This window comes from Epinephelus moara, chromosome 11 (assembly GCF_006386435.1).
Source record: "Epinephelus moara isolate mb chromosome 11, YSFRI_EMoa_1.0, whole genome shotgun sequence".
In the NCBI taxonomy this organism is placed as follows: domain Eukaryota; kingdom Metazoa; phylum Chordata; class Actinopteri; order Perciformes; family Serranidae; genus Epinephelus; species Epinephelus moara.
This window is the reverse complement of record NC_065516.1, coordinates 35,833,318-35,855,931: the sequence shown is the minus strand read 5'-3', so window position 1 is coordinate 35,855,931 and position 22,614 is coordinate 35,833,318. Positions and strand designations below refer to the sequence as shown.

The 22,614-nt window shown below is 42.4% G+C and overlaps 1 long non-coding RNA gene across 5 annotated transcripts in view; it reads left to right on the top strand.

The window, feature by feature from the left end:
• Positions 1-9,581: 9,581 nt before the first annotated feature.
• LOC126397384 (uncharacterized) overlaps positions 9,582-22,614 on the top strand; it is a 771,111-nt gene continuing 758,078 nt past the window's right edge. For 3 of the 5 annotated variants that reach the window (XR_007570652.1, XR_007570651.1, XR_007570653.1), the window contains exon 1: positions 9,582-11,367. This is a non-coding gene — a long non-coding RNA (uncharacterized LOC126397384). The remainder of the gene's footprint in view (positions 11,368-22,614) is intronic. The other 2 variants (XR_007570655.1, XR_007570654.1) reach the window with 1 other exon arrangement.

Here is a 22,614-nt window from a genome sequence, read left to right as displayed (position 1 = left end):
ATATCAGCCCGATTCTAGCCGGACGTATGGTGTCAGGCTAGATCGTCTGCATGGATCGTGAATGACAATGAGTGTCGTACACGATAATCCATCGTTTCATCTTGTGTAGTGTGTCATAGTAGACGACAATCGACATCAACAATCTAGCATGTTTGATTGACCACATTATAGATGGTTAGTTATTTATTAACCCCTCTGTATTTTTATATTTTTACTTTTTATCCGCTCCCGTTTGCCTTGATAAAGTTAATGCATCATGCTGTCATTTCAAACTCAACACTTCCTGTTTCTGTTTCAAATTAAAAGCCCCTTATAACTTCTTTTCTAAAAAGGCTTTTATTGTGAAACATTTGCAGGAAGTTGTTGTGTAGGATTTGATTGTGTACAGTACTTCGAATGTAGCTCCTGCTGTCTGGTGGCGCTTTTTACATTACTACAGCAACAGTTCAGCTGGCACATGAACAGACACAGTGACTGAAATAATAGTGATAACAATAGAATTAGGACAAGATTAACCCGATGACGTCACACGTCATGAAAGATGACCGGGGATAATTGGTGTGGACCATCGTGTAGTGTGTCATGTCTGTCGGCCAAGTCACGCCAAGATTTTATGACTCCACAATCGCGTAATGTGACATAGTGACTGTTGGAACAGACAGAAATCTTGTGTCGTGTGAACCAGGCATAACGTCAACGTTAACTTGATGTAAAATACTAACGACAGATAATATTTTGATGGTTTTAAGTCGTGTTGTTAAGTAACCAAAATCCAACATTTTCCAAAGATCGGCATCTTGTTCAGTCCAGATTCACAATAATTAGAAGCCAACTGAGCCGTGAGTGAAACAGACACCGTCAGAGACAGAGCCACTGTAAACGCTCCAAACGGTGAAGCACTAATACCACAAAGTTTCTGTCCATGCAGAACATGGGACAGCGTTTAAACCTCAGAGGAGGAATTAATAAAGCAGCACAGCAGCATGGGGATTAGGAGTGTTTCCACTGTTGTTCCCCCAGTGAGACTCTCCCCACCCCCAGTCCTTCCATTAGCTTTTTGCTTGAAAGCATCTAAGGCCAATCCACTTGTCCACCTGCTACCTGTGTATCCAGCAATACTCCATCACATTAACATTCACTCTCTTTTATTTGTCGTCTTTCTCAAACCCCCCCACCACCCACTTTCTCCATCTGTCTCTCTCTCTCTGTCTCCCAAGCTTTCTGTCTCTTCAGTGCAGCTCAGATCTATTTACCGGCACAATTAACATTTATCAGTGTTGAATTCATTAAAAATATATCTCAGATGTCATTTTATTTCTTCAGTGGTCTCTTTGTAGACTCAGATTACCTGCAGATTTTTATCATCCCCAGCCAACTTGACCTTTGGGTTTCTTTATTCAGTTTAATGTCTTGTCCCTCCATCCCCATTTCTCTCCGTATCTTTATTCTTTTCCCCTTTACACTCTCTGTTGCTCTCTCTAATACAGTGCATATTGAATTTGTCTCGTAGTGAAACTAAAATGTTCAATCTATCTCTAAATTCTTGGAGGCCAATACAATACAAATATTGTATTCATAGATTAAATGTGTCTGAGGCTGTAAAAAAGTGTGCCGCAGCCAAATGGTTGCTCGGTGAGGTAAAGGCCTGTAGCTGCTGAATTATACACATAAAATCCTCCATTGGCTTGTAAACAGCACCAGCCCATTTCCTTGGACCTGTCTCACCATGAGACATTAGCATGTTACGAAGCTAGATGGGGGTCTTGATCCCATCCCATAAAGTGCCTTGTTTATAACTAGAGCATGCCTGATAATGGATTTTTTGAGGCTGATACAGATATTTGAGAGTTTAAAAAAGATAATATTGAATTGGGTGATTTTTTAAAGCATAGACATGAGGATTGCTTAAAGGTGAGGCATAAAGAAATCTGGAAAAACATCATATCCTCATTTAATGTCCTACAAATTAGCACCCGACAAAATGCAGGGCATTAAAAGTTCAGACAGACAAGCAGTCAGTGAAGGGAAGCTAAAAATAGTGATGGCCAAATGAAGCCTCATGAAGCATTTTCTTTATTTTCTGAGCCCACTAGATGGCGCTCATGGTTTAAAGAGAGAGGCTCAAAGAATAGCAATTCAGTGTGCTTTCAACCTTTTGTTGAACAAAAAGCGCCATCTAGTGGGCTCAGAAAGTAAAGTAAGTGCTTCATGAGGCTTCATTTGGCCATCACTAGCTAAAATACAGGAGCACGCTCTCACTCCAAAGTCGTCAAAATCCGGCACTTGGGCAGTGACTTGCGGCGTCAGAAACCAACGAAAAAGGCGTCCTTTAACGTCGGCATGATACGCAGCCGGTTGCTGTTACAGTGTAATGGCACTCCATGTTAAGTTAAGCTGGCGAAAGTCTGAGTGGGGCGGGCAGGAAGGGTGCTGGATGGGTCCAATAAACACCGACTTTCACCCGAGAGAGCGGTGTTTGCGTCCCGTAAGATTCTAAAGCCGAACCCTGTTCTATTTTCCTAAACCTAAACACTTCCTTTTGTTGCCTAAACCCAACTGTGTGTGTTGTTGAAGGGAAAAAAACCCGTCAATTTGCTGTGTTGTACCGACGTAGTGTGTTTATTTTTAAAGCGACTGTATGTAAACGTTAAATTTCCTGTGGAAAAGGTAGTGTATCTATAAAGAAGAGAACTTGACACGGTGTTCCAGAACATCAACAACCAACACACCCAGGGTACCTTGCACTAGTGATGGCCAAATGAAGCCTTATGAAGCATTTTCTTTATTTTCTGAGCCCACTAGATGGCGCTCATGGTTTAAAGAGAGAGGCTCAAAGAATGGCAATTCAGTGTGCTTTCAACCTTTTGTTGAGCAAAAAGCGCCATCTAGTGGGCTCAGAAAATAAAGAAAATGCTTCATGAGGCTTCATTTGGCCATCACTACCTTGCACGTTGTATGTGGACCTGGAGAGTCCATGACCACAACGTCAATATGTGACGAGGTCGGAGTGAGAATGTGTTGGAGATATATGTGATTTGGTTAAAAGACTGGTGGCTGCGTTTTGGACACTGTGAAGTTGTGTAATTGACCTTTCGCTAAGCCCCGCCCCTTTGTGATGGTCCATCAGACTGTCAGAGTAACCATGGAGCCCACACTGAAGAAATATGATCAAATTTTGGTAAAATTAAACAGTGATGTCAGAGAGCAGCAGACAGAGGGGTCTACAGTGTGTGTTTGAAGGATATATCCAGGATGTCAAACTGACTCAGCAGCAACAACAGGTTACAAAGACAAAGATAGTTAGAAGCTAAAGCCGAACTATAGGCTACAGATCACAGTGTAAAAGTGAACCACCACATCACTGCTGATCGCCACACAAGACAATGAATATAAAGGGAAACTTTGCTGATATTGAACCAGCTGTGTGGCATCACAGTGTGTGCAGATGAACCGTGTTTGGCTTCACAAAGTCCCCCAAGCTTCCCTTCACTGGTTCCTGTACAGCAGGAACAGCTCTTTGTTTCACTGTTATAATCATTACAAAGCAAAAGCAGCATGTGTATACATTCAGTAGGCTATATCTTCAGTAGCTAGCTAGCTAACCCTACACTTTTCAGGGTTTGATTTTGGTTTTGGAACAGGGACAGAAGGACTCATTTCTGTTTTAATAAGTCTCATTTGACAACCTGCTGAATCACACAGTGTAGCTCCTGATGAGTTGCTCAAGATGCCAACATGCCAACACAATAATGCTCGGCATCAAATCATCACAATCCAGTGCCAATTCCAGCTTTACCTGCCATTATTTAAAAGCTTTATAGACATAGGTATAAATTAATTAAAAATAAACAAGACAACAGTCATGTTGTGTCGGTCAGCGAGATTATCTGATTTTTTCTGGAAGAAATTGATATATTCATTTACAATCCACAGAGAAATAAACAGGAAGCAGCAACAGAACAGCTGGAATAAACTATTTAAACACTCAACAGTAGCAATCGACTGTCTTTTATGTTGCTGTCAGAAGAAATGTACAGGTTACAGGATTAATGTCGACAGTCAACCATCTAAATCTTTCCCTAGATGTCCACTAAAGAAATTTCTCTGCACTATCTAATGTGTTAGCTTCTCCTCTTCATCATGTCTGCCTTTATTTTTGCTCTTTACCTCCTCCCCCCGTCTTTCCTCTCTGCTCCTCATCCAGAAGGACTCATTATGGCAAACTCAGCCTGTGTTGCACACACACACAACACACACACACACACACACACACACACAGGATCACAGCAGCGCAGTGATGTTTTAGGTGGCTGGTTAATTATTCAGGAAAACAAAGTGCTGCAGTCCCACAGCAGGGGATCCAGCCATGTTTAATCTCCATAATGTTTCAGAGGACAAAAATACAAAAAACATAAACATTATCTATGTGTATTTTTTATCTCACCAGATGCTTGGGTCGGGGTTTCCTGGGGAAAGAATGCTTCAAGTGGATGTGAATGCTGACTGTTCTCAGGCGCTGTTTGTACGTTTTCCTATGAAAAGTAAAGTTGATACGTATCCCACGTAATGAGCCAGTAATTCCTACCAGTGTGCTGACGGGAGGTAAGAAGGAAGTGGTCCAATTGACCTATGGCTAAGCCCCGCCCTCAAGCGCGATGAGCCAATCACAGTGTGTATAGCCATTCCCATACACTGGGACATTCTCTGCCTGGACGTCCATTGAAATGCATTACAGAAAGTCAGTTTTGTTTGGTTTTATGAGCTTTTCTGAGATTTGAAGTTTAAAAATGGTCAAACGGTGTGCATGGGGTACATGCAACTCTGACACAAGGTATCCTGAGAGGCTGGGCGACCAGGTGTATTTTTTACACTTTAAACCACATCTCAACCGAGAAAAGTGTCTCCTTTGGATAAAGTTGTGTGGTAACGTTAGACCACAACATCAACTCAACGTGAATAAGATTAACAATGATGTCTACATCTGTTCTAAGGTAAGTCAACATTGTGTTTGAGGCAACATATTGTCACTTTGCTGGAAAGAAATATAAAGTTATCTTTAACATCTCTAGCTAACGTTAGCTAAAGTTAGCCTAACGTTAGCTCCTAGCTGCGTTGTTCATCATGTCACCTTGTTTGCTGGGAGTTCATTAGCCTATTTTGTTCTAGTTTTGTACTTTGGTGATCGTACATCATTGTTAGCTGTTGTCCAAAGGGCTCTAGTTAAGCTAACGTTAACTTCTGGAGCTTAGCTTCATTAACTTATCTGTAATGGCAGAGATAACAAAGGTTGGCAAACGTTATGCTGAATGATTCAGTGTAAATACTGTAGCACCAAACTAACGGAGAGACACTCTTGGTAAAGATGGTAAAAAGGCCGTTATCCTTTTCTCATATTCTGAGCCAAAAACCTTAACTTCAGTGGCACTTTAACTTGTTGTCTTTGATGGTGACGGCAACCAGATGCGGTTCACAAGCGTACACTGTGACCTGTAAATTTTGGCTTGTAATTTAAGCTTTTCATCGACCTTCTCAACAATAAAATGATGAATATATCCCTCCAATGCGTAGTTTAGGCCCTTTTGGTTACTTCTCAATGACATCTGATCGTTATGTCCCCAAAAATCATCAGTTGCCTCCTGTGAAATGCCGTGTACTGTGACACCTGCCATAGCGCCGCTCACTGAATGTTGATAGTTTGTCCGAGTGAGTGGAGGGGGCGTGGCTTAGCCATAGGTCAATTAGGAGGCGGGTTGAGGTAGTGGATGGGTCACAATACATTGGACTTTTCCCCCTTTCCTAATCCTTAGGATGCACACATTGATACTGATGGTTCTGTCCTTGTAACTTTACAGTCATGAAAAGGATCTGTATCACTTTCAGCCTGCGCAGATGATTCAGTACTCAACACCAGAGGAGCTTTGATTCAGTTGGTACTTAATGTTCAACATTATCTGATCCAGTTGTGTTAACCCATCAACGGTCAGTGCTGCTAATGTAGCCTAGCATTTTTAAACCCCCCAGAACTTTAATGTGAGTTCTACTATAAATAAAGTGTCTTAAGATATCAAATATCTCAGACAAAACTTGGGGGAAATGTATCTGATGTTCAAGACTTTTAGAATATTCCTGTTGATGGAATTCTGAAGCCATAAAAACATAGAGTCTCTGCGAGTAGATTTGTACATAAAAACCTTGGTACTAAAAACCTATGACGGATTCATGAACCCTGCAGGAAGCTCAGATTTGATCGTAGGCATGTGTGTATGTTCCTGAATACCAATCAACCATAAATTGACAGCACGCTCCCACTAGTCAGCAGTTAGCATACACCACCATATACAGAGGTGATAATTACGATTGATGCATCCTGTCGACCTGTGAACATCGAGAAAAGAAAGAAAGAGTGACACTGAGACTGAAGTTATTTTAGGGGAAGTGGGGTTGAGAGAAACATTTTATTTTCTTCTGTTAGTAGTGGTCTGACAGGAACAGGTAAATCAAAGGCCTGGAAGGAGGTAACTGATGCTGTTAACACTGTGCCCTCTGTTGTAAGAAGCATCCAAGAAGATAAACAAAACTGGCTTTGATATTATCCAAAAAACGCACATGCACATGCACACGCACACGCACACGCACACGCACACGCACAAACACTTCGAGCAGTCAGAAGCAGGTGTAAATTTTGTTACGAAAAGATTGGAGCTACACATATCGATGAATGCCGAAACACGTACATTTCCTTGCGTGAACAGTTTACACACAAATTTGTTCTGTTCACAGCTCATTAGTGAGACCCAAAGAGTCCTGTGTTTGAATATTTCACTCAGTTTGAACATCACATAGCAATAATCACGACCCGGAACAAGCTGGTCTGATACTGTCAGACAAACAGGAAGAAGACGATTGTCTCTGTTCAAAGATGGACTCTGGTGTCAGATGCAAATGTCTTCCATGATCGTCCACAGGGCTCCATCTCTGTAAAGCACACCTGCAAGTGCCGACTCAAAATAGCAATGATTCAAAAGTGTCTGGATTCTCAGTTTACTGCTGACTCTGGGAACAAGAGTTTATGGAGTCAACTACTGAGTCTTTTTTATGTACTGTAGGAAACAGTGAATGAGGGAGTTATTTCAGACATAGCCTATAAATGCAAAGTAAAGACAACAGACAACTAAACGTACAATATTTCATGTCACTGGAGGACAGTTTTGTTGGCCACAAAAGAAAGATAGGATACAACCTTGTTGGCATAAAGTAGCCTTGTAGTTTTGCCTTCAGTACATGGATTGGTGCCGCTCTGGCATTGCGCTGCTGTTTGAGTGCACCTGCCGCGTGTCTACATTGAAAATGATGAATTTGAGGGCACAAAAAAAAGCAGCGTGTGTACGTCCCCTTAGCAATCTTAGTAATCGGCTTTTATTTGACTTTATTGAGCCTGAGCCATTATTTGAATACTGGATTCTTTTTGAGAAGATGGTGTGTCTAGTTTCATAAAAAAGAATTAGATTGTACAAAAGTGTCTTTTTCCAGCCACTGACACCCACCTTTGAAACATCCACTGTCCTCTGTGTGCCTCCCTGTGATTGGGTTCTAACCCCACACACCATAAAGCTGGTGTGAACATTTTTTTGTGTCTATGGCAAATCCAAGACGACATGAATTCAGCATAAGTGGACCCTGCAGCTTTTCATCTGCTCGCATTAACGTGTCACCTTTAGGTTTGAAGCTGCATTGTTTGCCAAACATCAAAGTCGGGGTTCAAACACTCAGACAAAAAGCCATGTGTTGCTACCTGCCCGGACTCACTGCAACACAGCCGAGCGAAGCGCTCATCAAAAGACAGGAGAAGCCTTCAGACATCATTAGTCTGGAGTGCTGCACACTGTGTGGATGCGTCAAACACTCAGTGTGTTTGGCTGTTTCTGTGTGTATGAGCGTCTGTAACAGTGCTTTGTGCATAGAAGTGCAGACACTTCTGAAATGTGTTTCTGAAAGCTTGTGCATGTGCTTCACGTGTATACATGTGTGCATTGTTTAAAAGACAAATGGTCTTTGTAGGACTGAATGTCGAGCATGTAGGTGGAGTGTGAATCTCCTGGAGCATCCTGAGGACCATGGTGGTGATGAGGAGGTGGTGGGGTGTGATTTTGTAGTACAACAGTTAAAAAAAGAAAGGTGATTGGTAAATATGACAGAAGAACTTATTAACGAGAGGAACCACTCCTGGTCCCAGAGCTCCACTCAAAATCATACACATATCAACCACTAGGGACAGCGAACATGCTCTGAGTACAGTAAGGTACACAAGGTTTAGGAAGCAGCTTTAAAATCTGAAAGGACGCAGCAGTCTTACTATCAATGTGTCCACGGGACGCACTATTATTTTTGTTACCGATAAAGCTACATTATGAAGATTAAAACTGTATTTAATTCACTGGCGTAGCATGACTTTACTTACTTTGAAAGCATTTCTCGTGTCACAGAAACCACTTAGCGTGAAGCTTGTGTTCTGGGTATTTTTACCTCTGCCAAGGAGGGTATGTTTTCGCCGGCGTTGGTCTGTTTGTCTGTTTGTTTGTCTGCAAAATAATTCAAAAAGTTCTGGACGGATTTTGATGAAATTTTCATGAAAGGTTGATAATGGGACAAGGAACAGATGATAAAATTGGTGGTGATCGGCTGAAGTGAAGTGGATAAAATAATAAAATGGCGGGAAATCCGAGCTGCTTGGCGGAGGTCTGCGCTCTCCGTGTGCTTTTCTAGTTATCATATTGTTCGTCATGTGTCGGTTGTCCTTGTCCCAGTGTACAAGCACGGGAGGGGAATCCATTTATTGAGCCAAGTATGTGCGACTCCTCTACGATAGGTGGAGATATGCCCCCTTTCAGCTTGTTAGTATTGGACCTTTTTCCTGTTGACCTATTACGTCACAGACCAAACAATGGACAAACAAGTTAGCTACGGTTAGCTAGCAGCTAACTGCTACCATGGTGGACAACTTTACAGCTCTGTACATTTGGTCCGTCCAAAAAGTCACGGCTCTGGATGTAGATTTCTCCATGTTGTTACCGGCTTCTTCTTCTCTTACACATTTAATGCTATTGGACTTCCGGGTCAAAGCCTGGGGCGGAAACTGTGGCGCATGCTCAGAGCGCCTCGGCCAGTTTGGGTTCGATTGACATGCAGGAGTCACATGATCTGGGTGTGTTAGTCCGACTTTGAGAAATTCTATTTAAGGCGATTTCAGTCAGACATACTGTGTTTCTCCCTCATAATGCAACATTGTGATCATGTGATTTTGCCGCTGATCAATACTGTTTAGACTTGTGTCGCTGATGACCCCATGATGCTTTAGGCTACTGTTCAGGGGATGCACCCTGTGTTGAAAAAAAGATTATCAATGACAGCCACCATTTCCTACCATAAATACCATATATGTCGCGAAAGAAAAGAGATCTCATTTTGTTCATAGTCTCAGCGAGTGAAAGGAAAATAAGAGAATAAGCATATTTCTTAAAATTCTGGATATTGAGGAATAAAGAAACTCAAAACACATATAATTGGATATTTGAGGGTTTACTCACAAGGAAGCCAAAGACATGATACATCATGGCAATATATAGTGTTTGACAAACAAGCAGTAACAGTTCACAAGTATGTGAGACTCCTACAAGCCTTCTCACACACACACATTCAAGGTGCTTCCCATCACTTAAGCTGCTGTTTCCTGATATCTAGATAACCAGTTCTGGGAACATTTGCTTCTTCTCACGTACCCAAATTTGGTCAGAGTCATGTTAGATCATCTGCACTACTTGAACTATTAAATATTTACAGAAGCTTATATAAATTTTTATTGATTTCACATCACAGTCATATGACATTTGATTTAGGCTCTCAACTCCAGATGTGACACTTGTATAATGCCTTGTTCAGAGACTGTCTGTAAAGATACATATACAGTGATACAGTTTGATTTTCAGATAGATTTGAATTGAATATAGCTTTAACTGGAACCATATAACATCAAACATTTGATCAGGGACCCACTGAATTTCCCTCAAACGACCAGCTGTGGGTCGCAGGGACTCACAACACTGAAACCCCATCAACATCACTGAACCAGCGTTGACTGTTGGTTGGAAACAGGAAACAAAAGCGTTCTCCAGTGTGAAAGTCTGAAGTTTTGTTAACCCATCCATCCACCTGTGGACTGACTTCACTCCTGTCATAACCACGACTGCAGGCTTTGTCCCTGTGGGCGGAGATGACTCATCACTAATTGGCTTTTTACCATCATGAGCAAATGTGATCTCATCCCGTACACGCGCTGCAAGTAGCTTTCCACACAACAAAATGACACAGTCAGGTTGTCCACATTGATGATGAGGCAGAGGTGTGCTGGTTCTCACCACAGTCAGATCCTGTCCCCTCACTATGACTGCTCTTGTCTTGTTCCATTCCTCCCTTTCAAAAAGTTTCATCAGCTGATGAAAAAGCGCAGAAAACAACTGATTTATAGATCAGAAGTGACCAAATTGTGGTGAAGCACACATTGACCCTCATTTACAAACCCAATGCATGACAGAAAACTGGGTGTGTGGTTATTCAACGCAAAGCTCAGTATTTTTTAATGTGGACGTGAGAAGCAACTTGTGAAGCAACAGCTGGCTGAGTTGGAGAATTATTATCAGACCATATTCTGACTGGCATCTAAGGACCTGCAGCCACATACAGAATTAATTAAAAATGTATAGCCTTTGAGAAAATATTTTATAAAGGCCTACATTATGCGCTCACAGTATCTTCACTCTGTGGGACTGGCTCCAGGCTGACCTCAGGCTGAACACCACAGGTGCCCGGCTCTGATTCATCTGAAACACAACACTAAGAAACCTAAGCATGTTTATATAATGTATCATGAAAACATTATAAAAAATGAAATTAATTAACCCTGCAACAGTATAATCATTTAAATACTAGTAGCCCAGGAGGTGCCGGATCGGCACTGGCTTGTACGTTAGATTGATAAAAGAAGGTCAGTGTGGGTTTCCTCCAGGTGCTCCCACATGTTCTCCCCGTGTCAGCGTGGGTTTCCTCCAGGTGCTCCGACATGTTCTCCCTGTGTCAGTGTGGGTTTCCTCCAGGTGCTCCCACATGTTCTCCCTGTGTCAGCGTGGGTTTCCTCCAGGTGCTCCCACATGTTCTTCCCGTGTCAGTGTGGGTTTCCTCCAGGTGCTCTGACATGTTCTCCCTGTGTCAGCGTGGGTTTCCTCCAGGTGCTCCCACATGTTCTTCCCGTGTCAGCGTGGGTTTCCTCCAGGTGCTCCCACATGTTCTCCCTGTGTCAGCGTGGGTTTCCTCCAGGTGCTCCCACATGTTCTTCCCGTGTCAGCGTGGGTTTCCTCCTTCCGCGGATAGTTTCTCTCCTGCATCCTGTTTGTACTTTCTTTATCTGGTTCATTTCATAGATTCATGTTTGCTTTCAGCCGAGCAAGAGTTGTGTTAAGTTACTGCTGATGAAACCCAACTGAATCAGTGGACATAGTTTTTGGCTTTTCTTCAGTAAAAAAGTCTAATAATACAGCAGGGAGGAAGAGTAAAACCAGAAACAGCCACAGTGAGATGTTGATGAAGAGCTGCAGACAACAGGCTCTTACTGCACCTCTGCAAACAGCTCACCTCCAACAGGTAAACTTCTTTTACCTGCCCTGCGGTGTGACGGAAAAACACTGGCAGCAAAATAATGAGGGACTTTAGCCGTGAATCATCCCACTGCTTTAAAACATCATCAACGGCAACATCTTCAAGCATCCCTGTTGTAACGAGACCAAATCCCTGCCGCGCTGGCCTGACGTGCCAAAACCAAAAAGCCAAGCCAGCATGACAGTGAAAAAAGGGTGCTTGTCTTCCTGTCCTCCTCCTCCTCTTGCCCAGTCTTCCTCCATGAACAGACCTCTGATCAGATATGATCTGACCTTTCCTTGGCTCCTCCTCCACCTTTCCTTCTTTTTCTCTGACTCCTACTTTGCATTCTTCTCTTCCTCCCCTCCTCCTCTTCAACATCAACATCTCTTCCTCTCCTCTCCTCAGTATTCCCCTCTTCCTCCTGTAGTCACTCTTGTCTACAAGTGTCTGTCCCTGAAACATCCTCTCTCCATTCTCCCTCTTTTCCTCTCCTTCTCCTCCTTCAGTCTGACCTCCCTTGTTTGCTCTCTCACTCCGTCCTCTTCTCCATCCTCTCTTTGTCTCCCTTCTTCGTCCTCTCTCGTCCCAGTGTCCCATCAGGCCGAGCCAACCTAATTAGGAGTGTTGTGCCTGTTAGAGGGCTCAAACACCACTCCTGTTTATTGCAATTAGCACGGCCATTAACAAACACTTCACAACACCGGGGGGCGCAGCGCTCTGAATTATTTATAAAATGTGGAGGGCGGGATGGAAAGAGAGGAGAGAGGGGGAAATGAAAGCAGGATGTTGCTCCTGTCTTAGCTTTTGGTTTCCTTTTCTCTCCTCCCCCGTCACCTCACTGCCCTCGCTGCCCTCCCCCCCCACCTTCTCCTTTTCCATTCATCTTCCTTTCCCTAACATTAGAGGGGGAGCTATTAAAGGGAAAGTCTGCTGATTTTTTAAACTAGCTCTGTGTCATCACAGTGTGGGCAGATGAATGCTGTTCCCTCTGTGCCGCCAGCGCCCAAAGATCCCTACCCATCCCACAGGTCTATCATGTGATTCAAAGTGTGTCATCATTGACCTAGTTTGCACCATCAGTGACACAGAGCTGGTTGAGAATCTGCAAAGTTTCTCTTTAACTTCGGCCCATTGTTTTTCATTCAGAGTTTTGAGGCCTTTTCCTCCCACATGAGGAAAAAGACCACGAGACTTGGCATTTGATCCGAGTCACTGGTACAATTGAGGTGAAGAAGGAGATCTGTTACTGTTTTATCAACACATTCTCACTCCAGTCATGGACTTTCCACGTCCACATATGACGTCCAAGGTACCCTGGGTGTGTTGGTTGTTGACGTTCTGGGACGCCATGTCAACTTCCGCCTGTTATATGCATTGTCTGTTTTCAACATAAACTTCTGTTTTCACAGGAAATGTACAGTTTGCATACAGTCTCTTTCAAAATGAACACACTACGCCGGTACAACACTGGGAATTGACTTTTGTTTTTCCTTCAGTAACAAACACACGTGGTTGGGTTTTGGATAAAATAACAGGGTTTGTCGTTACAATCTGACAGAGAGTGTTGGACTCATCCATCATCCCACCATCCTTCTCAGACTTCCGCCCCCATAACTTTCATTGTTGTCCCGCTGTGTCCCCCCGATACCGTTGGGCACCATTAAACAATTATGGCTACCAGCTGCGTATCATGGTGACGTGAAATGATGGCTTTTGTTCCTCAGTGTCTGACACTGGAAGTCACTGACCAAGCCCCGGTTTCCAATGACTTTGGAGTGAGACCAGGTTGTTTTATTCACTTGTTTGACAAGTGAATCTTCGGGTTTTATGGTACTTGCTGTATATAGCAACAAGGTCATATATTTAATATATTTTGATAGGCTCCGATCAAGTGAACAATGCACTGATGGCAATAAACAAGAAACCAGCCCTTTGTGCTTGTAAGGAGCAGGTTGGAGTGGTGGATGGGACACAAAAAAATGGACTTTAGTTCAGGATTTTTCCTCGGACTCACGTGTTCAGATTTGTCTGAACTTTGGGTCATTTTAAGGTACGTTCTCAACATGTTTCTTTTCCTAAACCTAACCTCCGTAACTTTGTTATTTATGTAACTGTACATTAAGGACGTAACGTCATTCATGAGGTGTAAATTCGTAGGATATCATATGAACCATTCTCTGAGAATACGTTGGTTGATCAGAAAACATTGGATCACAAATCACCCTGTCGTGTTATGTAGTAGTTTGGAGTTATGTAGTAACTGGAGCCAGAACATGCAACTTAGGCAATGTGTGCAGCTGAAGTTGGACAACCAAGCGGCCACCACAAATATTTAGCTACTGTGATGGGCCGAGAGACTTTAAAGGCATGTCCATAAACATTTTGCCAATTTGCCATCTAGACACAAATTAACTGTTACATTTGCTATCTTGATCCTGCGACCTTTAAATTGGTGATAATGTATTTCCAGAGAAAAGTAGTGAAGGAATTTTCATCGGCTTATATAATAAAGTTGTGTTACCTAGTTCCTGCCAGAATCACAAGCTCTTCTGGTTCAATCAGGTACATCACAGGTACATACAGTATATCTCTTGTCTTGTCTTTGACTCAGGTCTAGTCAGCTCCAGTTGGATCAAACAGAGCTCAGCCCATTTAATCAAGGTATAGTTCTTAAGTGTGTAAAATGACAGAGTGAGCAGGAGAGGAATCATTGGGTCATAGACCAGGAAAGTCAGTTCATTAGATCACTGTTTATTCAGCAGCACAGCCTCTGAGTCAACATCCAGCATCCTGAGGGAGGCCAGCTAGGGATGAGACAGCGAACACTCAGTTTATGCTGTTAGACACAATGACTCCTCAGTGATTCCTGTGGGGAAAATGAGGTCATACGCAGGAGCAAAATATGATACAGCAAAGATAAGTATGATGTAAACACAAGCCAAACTAAACACATTTACAATTCACTTTTTACTACCTGCAGTAAAAGATTACGTTTTCATAGTCAAGACGTTAAATTGATTTTTTTCACCCCTCTTTATGCATGAAGTCAAATAAATTTTTCATTTCACATGTTTAAACTGTGTGATTTCATAAAACCTTTGTAAAATAAGATGTTTTATCTCTTCAATACTACAAGACACTTCCTTCCTTAAAGCACGCCTACTGTTGCTGCTTCCTCTGCAAGCTGCTCTGCAACCTGCCTCCACCCCAGCTCCTCCTTTTCATGTTGTGTCTGACTTATCAATGTCATTTCTGTTTGTCACTGATGCTGCTCTGTTCTGTTCGCGAAGGTTTTTGCTGCTGCTCTCCCTGCCTTAGGCTTTCCGTGTAGGCGCATGGAAGGGCAGACAGGTGTGTTATCACTGTCTCAGGCTTTCCTTGTTTGCACATGGAAGGGCAGAGAGGTTTGCTCTCTCCACCTTAGGCTTTCTGTGTAGGCCCAAAGAAAGGCAGAGAGGCCTTTTTTTTAATAAACAAGCTCTATTTTGATCCTTTTCTTTGGCACTTTATTTACAAAAAAAGTACCCAAAAAAAGTCAGTGTAAATCCACTTATTTTCATCATGAATTCACCCTATTGCCGGCCAAATTTGGCCCACGGGCCATTAGCTGAGCATCGCTGTCATACTATATGAAGTCTGAAGTTGCTCCATAGATAATGAATGGTGAAATGTTTTCCAGATGGCATTGAGAGCGCGCAGGGTAATTTTTGCAGTATATGGAAACATTTTCTGTTTCAGAACTGAGAACACTTTTCTTCTTTTTCTTTTGTAATAGAAACATATTCTCATATTATTAAGGATTTGTGTTTTAATCCACTAATTATTATGTTTCTGTTGTCAGGTATTGAAGGCCTAGATGGATTTTCTGTGCTCCTCTCCAGATTTTTATGTACAGAATTTCTCTATAGCATTTTCTATGATATTTTGTTTTCCTACAGAGAAACATGTATTGACCTTCACTATTGTATGCATTTTTCTCTCGTAAAATATAGACAGTCTCTCAGTCTTATTGTATGCTATTGTCATCTAAGAGGGCCTTAAGAAGGTTTTGTGATTATTGTCTTTAAATTATTATGTATTTTTTGTACTATTCTGTCATTTTCCACCATTTTTGTTGTGGGAGGTCCTTGTGATTGCTAGCTGTGTGCAGCTTGACATGATTGACTTACTGCCCTCTGTTTGCTCAGTCTCTGATTGGCTGCATCTCACAGAGTAGGCTATATCTGCTTGGTGTGTCATTGTGTCTTCATCTCTGCTTGACAAAGGTCTGAGGACCGAAACCTTGCTGTTAATAAAGTACTTTGCAAGTTAAAGGACTTTTGTCTGGACTCTATGCTCCTACGCACCTGTCCACGAAAGTTTTTCGACTTTTAGACTTTTAGAACTGAGAGCACTACAACATAAGCTCATTAGGGTATAAAAAAGAAACACATTCTGTGGGGCCACAAAGTCAGGCTCCCATCCAGCAGCTCCAGATGTTCAACCTATGACATCACAAGTTTGACGCTGTCTTCTCCGGTTTCTGACTTTGGGAGAGAGATTCACAAATATGGATTGAACCCTCGTAGGCCATGGACATAACATCTTGGATTTCTTCATTTAGGTAGGGTTCCCCTTTAAGTCAGATTCCTGCACTCTCCTTTTGAAAACCCACACCCGCCCATACCTGTAAAGCTCAGTACCAGAACCGACCCGCAACCTGACTAGCACCCCTTATTAACCCCCCCAGGCTCCAGTCCCTCACATGAAGCTGGTTCTCCGTTCTTGAATTGGACGTCTCTTTGACTGGATGGTGAAAACATTCAATCACTGCCAGGTTAGGAAACATGTTAGCATGCTCCTTCCACCACCATCAAACCTCCAAAGGATCCTCCTTGGGTGTCTTGAACTCCATGTAGGCTGCCACCTCATCCTCGGGCTGCAAAGTTTCATGGCTGGAGTCCTCCACGTCGGTGACCAATGTGACCACGGGGTCAAAGGTTACACTTGTGTTACTGACTTTCAAAATAAAAGATACTGCAGCTTAGTGATTTAGATGTTAGAATATTACACATCTTTTTCATTTGTTTTATTCTGGAAGGTAAAAAAGATATTTTTGTTCTCACCCACTGCCCGCCCGCGTGTAGTTCATTTTTACCCGTAAATTTATATCAACATATTTTTAACCATTACACAGCTTTTTGTGGGTGACCCGTCGGAGCAGGACTCTGCTTTAGGTGCATTTAGGATAATATTCACTTTTAAATGCTGGCCTGACTGGGCCTGAGCTGACTTTAGTCAAAGCAGTCCTGTTTTCACATGATTCACGAGCAGAGAACTTTTTGAATTAACAGTGAAAGGTGAAACTGGATTATGGGAACATGAGTACTGTAACAGGAAAATAAAAGTTCATAAAGCTGAGTTGGTCATGACAAATTAACCCAAAATGTAAACCAAAATGTGATAACTCCTGTCTCAGGTCCGTGGTGCTGACCATTTTGAAATGATGGTGATATAATGTGTGGTCTATATTATAGAGGGCCAATACGAAGGCTGTGAAAAGTGCATTTGGTCCACTTCCTGATAGTGGCCATGGTTGGCCTAGGCACACTGCAGATAAAGTGGGGTCTGCTACTCTGCTGGAATGCTAAAATGTTGCAGGATGAGATGGAGGGAGGTTTATCAGCCCGCTCCGAAGAACTCTGGGTTCCACTTCACTGTCCTCTATGAGCTCAGAGGGCAATGGAGCATCTAGAGGGACTGAATGATCCACAGAAACTCCGGGGGCAGAGTGAAATGGCGGCTCATGGACAGCAGCGAGCCTCGGCACATCGCCAACTGGAATCACTCCTAAAAATCACTTTGCCCCCACCTATATGCATATAAATTGTCCTGATAACAATAGCCAGAGCTAATAACTTGAATTGGAGTCATGAGATGAAAGATCCCAGCGAAGACGCAGCTTTAATCAGAGGCCATGATGGATTTCTGTCCCACTGGACAAAACTGAGATGCTGGTATCAGGCTATTGGTCCCAAAGTTTGATTTGAAATGCAGTGCTAATTATTGTCTTTCCCCCATGATGCACACACACACACACACACACACACACACACACACCACTGTAATTATTAGGTGGTTTTTGTGTTTTTAGTGAAACCCTATTTGACAGTTATTTATGTGAACTACACAGAAAGCCATTCAATGCTTCATTTGTAAAGTGATTAAAAACTCAGTGGGGCACCTGCAATCATGCTGCTAAGTCTGGGAAAGTACGCATTTAATTCTTTCTTATAAATGACAGCAGCACTGTGGGAACCTGTGGGTAACGTCCTCTAAAGATTTTATTAGACTGGCCAATTTATAGTTCCCATGTATCCTCGGGGGTCCACATCAGGCCCCAAGGAACACTGCTCAGCCTTGTGGCCAATTCTTCCCAGGGGCCACTTGCAGTATTGCAGCAAAAGAATCTCCTGCGGCCCAAAAAGCGTTTTCTCCACAAACCACCACTACAAAAGAGACGTCTGTGCAACTATTGACACGACACCTCGAACTGCAAACAAGGTCCCTTTTGACTCTTTTTTTATTTTCAATGTATAATCCATGGAGAATTTGTATTTGTAAAACTTTCCTAGAGCCAAGAAAAGTGATTTAAAAATGTGTGACATCATCACCAAACAGACTGCACGCATAGCAAGTGCACGACCGCCCATGCTGCAGTCTCTTGTTCCACACTCCTGTCCAGTCCAAAACAGTGCGATCAAGCCAGCCACAGCCACCTCACTACTGTGAGGTTGGTTTTACGTTGCATATTCAACAGATGTTCACTTCTGACCAAGCAGCCTATTTTTAGTTTCACTGCCATCGCTGTAAATGAAAGGATGTTTTGCTGCCTCTCACAGCAGCTGTAGCGGAGAAACTAATAACTTCATTCACTGGGCCGACTGCCGGCAACTTTTAAGGTGGAACGTTAACTTGTAATGTTACTCAATGCATGAGTTGATGACGTGAATCCATCAGCACACCTTAAATTTCACTGTGACAACTTTGACCATCACTTTAGTTTTTATATGACACACACTTTTAGTAATGACTTTAAAAATATAGATTAATTTCAACCGGATAATGTGAAGTGCAGATATTCTAATCCTCACTGGGAGAAAAAAAAGCGTCACAGAGCGTTGTTCCCGTGGGCTACAGCAACACTAAACCCCTGAGCTTGCCTGAGAAGGACTCAATGCACAAACTGTTCTGAAAATGTGGGTGTGCAGCTTCGTTCTGTGGACGATAAACCCGGTGCAGACTGATAATGGAGGATATATAGCGAGTGCTGGACGGAGCAGTGAGTGACAACAACCCTGCCCACATTTAAGAGGACTGTCTGAGCAGACCGAGGGTCTAGGTACCATGTCTGAAGGGTTACTGCTGGTTCCAAAGGTGCTGGACTGAAAGGGTTTGGTGGAGACGGAGCTTAAATATTGCAATTTGTATTCGTGGATGAGTTGAGTGTCCATGGCTAATTGACCTATGGCTAAGTCCCGCCCTCAAACGCGATGAGCCAATCACAGTGCGTATAGCCATTCCCATACACTGGGACATTCTCTGCCTGGACGTCCATTGAAATGCATTACAGAAAGTCAGTTTTGTTCGGTTTTATGAGCTTTTTCTGAGATTTGAAGTTTAAAAATGGTCAAACGGTGTGCATGGGGTACATGCAACTCTGACACAAGGTATCCTGAGAGGCTGGGCGACCAGGTGTATTTTTTACACTTTAAACCACATCTCAACCGAGAAAAGTGTCTCCTTTGGATAAAGTTGTGTGGTAACGTTAGACCACAACATCAACTCAACGTGAATAAGATTAACAATGATGTCTACATCTGTTCTAAGGTAAGTCAACATTGTGTTTGAGGCAACATATTGTCACTTTGCTGGAAAGAAATATAAAGTTATCTTTAACATCTCTAGCTAACGTTAGCTAAAGTTAGCCTAACGTTAGCTCCTAGCTGCGTTGTTCATCATGTCACCTTGTTTGCTGGGAGTTCATTAGCCTATTTTGTTCTAGTTTTGTACTTTGGTGATCGTACATCATTGTTAGCTGTTGTCCAAAGGGCTCTAGTTAAGCTAACGTTAACTTCTGGAGCTTAGCTTCATTAACTTATCTGTAATGGCAGAGATAACAAAGGTTGGCAAACGTTATGCTGAATGATTCAGTGTAAATACTGTAGCACCAAACTAACGGAGAGACACTCTTGGTAAAGATGGTAAAAAGGCCGTTATCCTTTTCTCATATTCTGAGCCAAAAACCTTAACTTCAGTGGCACTTTAACTTGTTGTCTTTGATGGTGACGGCAACCAGATGCGGTTCACAAGCGTACACTGTGACCTGTAAATTTTGGCTTGTAATTTAAGCTTTTCATCGACCTTCTCAACAATAAAATGATGAATATATCCCTCCAATGCGTAGTTTAGGCCCTTTTGGTTACTTCTCAATGACATCTGATCGTTATGTCTCCAAAAATCATCAGTTGCCTCCTGTGAAATGCCGTGTACTGTGACACCTGCCATAGCGCCGGGCACTGAATGTTGATAGTTTGTCTGAGTGAGTGGAGGGGGCGTGGCTTAGCCATAGGTCAATTCTGACATGATGTAACAACAGTAAAACGGAAAAAGGGTGTGACCAGCCCAGACAGGGAAGACCTCTCTCATGGCACAAAAACCTGGAGAAAAAGCCTGAAAAAACTTTGTTTGCAAAACATTCTGGAATATAACATTCTGCTGTTTTTATATTCGCCCTGAGAGGGTCACAAAGTCAAACCCACTTTCCATCAATCAAACCAAATATCTAAGTGAAACCCTCTCGTAATTCAACCCTGTCAAAATATTGTTTCACTGCTGCTCCCTGGGTTTAAAATGAGAGTAGAGAGTTAAAATCCTGGGTGCTATTTATCACAGCTCTGCAAACCTCACTTCCTTTCACATCAAGGCTGAAGACTTTTCTGTTTGCAGCAGCCTTTCATTAAATCAAATAATCATTCATTTCACACTGTAACTTTTATTCTTGTATTTTATGCCTGTCTTTGAGCTTGTTTTCATTTTCTTTGACCATTCTCTTGACTCTTTAATGAGTTTTAATTGTATTTAAATGTCCTTTTATTAAGTGTTTCTTCTGCACTTTGTCTCGATGCTTTTGCTGTTTTATGTGAAGCACTTTGAACTGGCCTGTTGCTGAAATGTGCAGTTGCCTTGTTATATGAGACAAAAAAGAGAATCTTCATACTCTCCACTTTTATCCCTACATCCCATTCCCCTCAATCTCCCATTTTCTACTGCTACCCCCCTTCTGTCTGTCTGTCTCGTTCTCTCTCTCCGTCACACAGAGCGTGGGTGGCGGAGGAGGAGGACGTAGCCACCTGGCCGAGCATGCAGGGATCCACATTAGCCTCCTGCTGTGCAAACGCCCTCCTGCATCCAACACCGCCGCTTTAATTGTCATGGAAATCAGGTGCATTTGTGTGTGTGTGTGTGTGTGTGTTTGTAGTGTGTCTTTGTGCAGCAGCTTCAAGGTGTGTCCATTTGTGTGTGTGTGTAAATGTGTGTATGCTTCTGTCTCGGTCTGGGCTGTATACATTGTGCATATGGTACGTGGATTTTTCATGGTAATGAAGTGTTTGGTGATGTGCATATTTTATTGTTGTTATGCTGCTCTTAAGTGTGTGTGTGTGTGTGTGTGTGTGTCTGTGTGTCTGTTAAAATATGTCTTGGTAAGTGGTATAAAACCCTACTGAAGCTATTTACAAAAGCATTAGAATAATATAAGAATATTAACAAATATTTCACGACTGAAGATAAGAACAAACAACAAGCTAATACAGATGATTTCATTGGTCCTCTTAGATTTTACGGAAACATAAATACCTCAACCTTTCATGTGCATGAACATCAACATGGCGTTCCAGGCCTACAAATTTGTCCACTTATGCTCTGTTTGGTCCAAAGGAAACCACAGAGGCTGCAGACCAGTTGCACAAAACACCTTAAGTTTTCTCCTTAAGTCTTAATTTCTCCTCAGCTGAGGGACTTACACGGTTACACAGGGTCCCTTAAAAGGTCTCCTTAGATAAGGAAAAACGTTAACTCATTTACTGCAGAGAAAGATATATCACAGCGGTAAAAGTTTCCATGGAGATTGTTCGTTTGTTTGAACTCATGCTTGTGACGCCTGTTATCGTCCCAAAAAGTTAGCTTAAAGTTAGATAATGAAAAAAACGACAAAGGAAAAGAAGACAAGAAAACCATACTGGTCAGAGGAGGAACATATTTTACTTCTTGGGGAATACAATCATGGAAAGCACAAACTACAAAGTAAATCTGATACCCAAATACCAGAAACCCAAAAGGAAGAAGCAACGAAAATGAATTCAGTCTGATCTAAAGTGTAAAATCAAAAGTGTATCCGTCGGGTTCTCCTGGTTGCAGAACACTTCTCTCGGGGTGTGTTAGTTTTTTCATTTAGCACCATAAACTCAGCAGTTAAGATAGAATCAGAGGAACCTGTAGTGTTTTTTTTGTACCTTGCTTTGGTTGCTAAGGTCTTTTGTGTAATGGTCAAGGGATTCCTTAAAGGGATAGTGCACCCAAAAATGAAAATTCAGCCATTATCTACTCACCCATATGCTGAGGAACGCTTTGGTGAAGTTTTAGAGTCCTCACATCCCTTGCGGAGATCCAAGGGGGGAGCAGCTAGCACACCTAATGGCAGACGGCGCCCCAGACTAACGTTCAACAACACATAATTGAATCCACAAAGTATCTCCATACTGCTCGTCTGTAGTGATCCAAGTGTGCTGAAGCCCCGACATAAAAAGTTGTTTGGAAAAACGTCATATGAACTCTGTTTTTAGCCTCACTGTAGCCTGTAGCTCTGACTGCTTCTCTGTGCTCCAC